General features: G+C 58.4%; 1 non-coding gene across 1 annotated transcript; it reads right to left on the bottom strand.

The window, feature by feature from the left end:
• Positions 1-374: 374 nt before the first annotated feature.
• On the bottom strand, positions 375-484 carry Tc00.1047053433601.10. Its single transcript, XR_008254359.1, has one exon. It is a non-coding gene; the product is annotated as a 5S ribosomal RNA (M5) (ribosomal RNA).
• Between the last annotated feature and the right edge of the window lie 192 nt (positions 485-676).

Consider the following 676-nt stretch of genomic DNA (forward strand, 5'->3'; position numbering starts at 1 on the left):
TTAGTACGGCGATCAGTGATGGCGCTGGAACCCGGGGTGCCGTACCCTTCCCACTTTTTTTTTTTCTTTCCGCCACCGCGCGCCGCCAGTCGCTTTTTCACCGAGCCGAGGCGGGCGGTGGGTGGGCTTTTCGAGCGCGCGGGCGCCGCAGCAAAAAAGAAAAATTGCTGACGCAGTTCCCGCGCCACATGTGGGGAAGCGAAGCGTCCGGAGGCTTCGTGGCAAAATCCGGAAAGGGGCCCGCGGAGCCTCATTTTCCATGTGTTTTTTTTTTCCTTTTAAAAATTTCTTCTTGCCGTTTTTCCTAAATTTTTTCCCCCTGTTTTCATCATCTCCCGTGGCGTCGGCGGTTGCACATCGCGTGGCGCGTCGCCGGGTACGACCATACTTGGCCGAGTGCACCACATCCCGTCCGATTTGTGAAGTTAAGCGGCCACAGGCCTCGTTAGTACGGCGATCAGTGATGGCGCTGGAACCCGGGGTGCCGTACCCTTCCCACTTTTTTTTTTTCTTTCCGCCACCGCGCGCCGCCAGTCGCTTTTTCACCGAGCCGAGGCGGGCGGTGGGTGGGCTTTTCGAGCGCGCGGGCGCCGCAGCAAAAAAAAAAAATTGCTGACGCAGTTCCCGCGCCACATGTGGGGAAGCGAAGCGTCCGGAGGCTTCGTGGCAAAATCCG

This window comes from Trypanosoma cruzi (genome assembly GCF_000209065.1).
Source record: "Trypanosoma cruzi strain CL Brener chromosome Unknown tcruzi_1047053433601, whole genome shotgun sequence".
NCBI classification, from domain to species: domain Eukaryota; phylum Euglenozoa; class Kinetoplastea; order Trypanosomatida; family Trypanosomatidae; genus Trypanosoma; species Trypanosoma cruzi.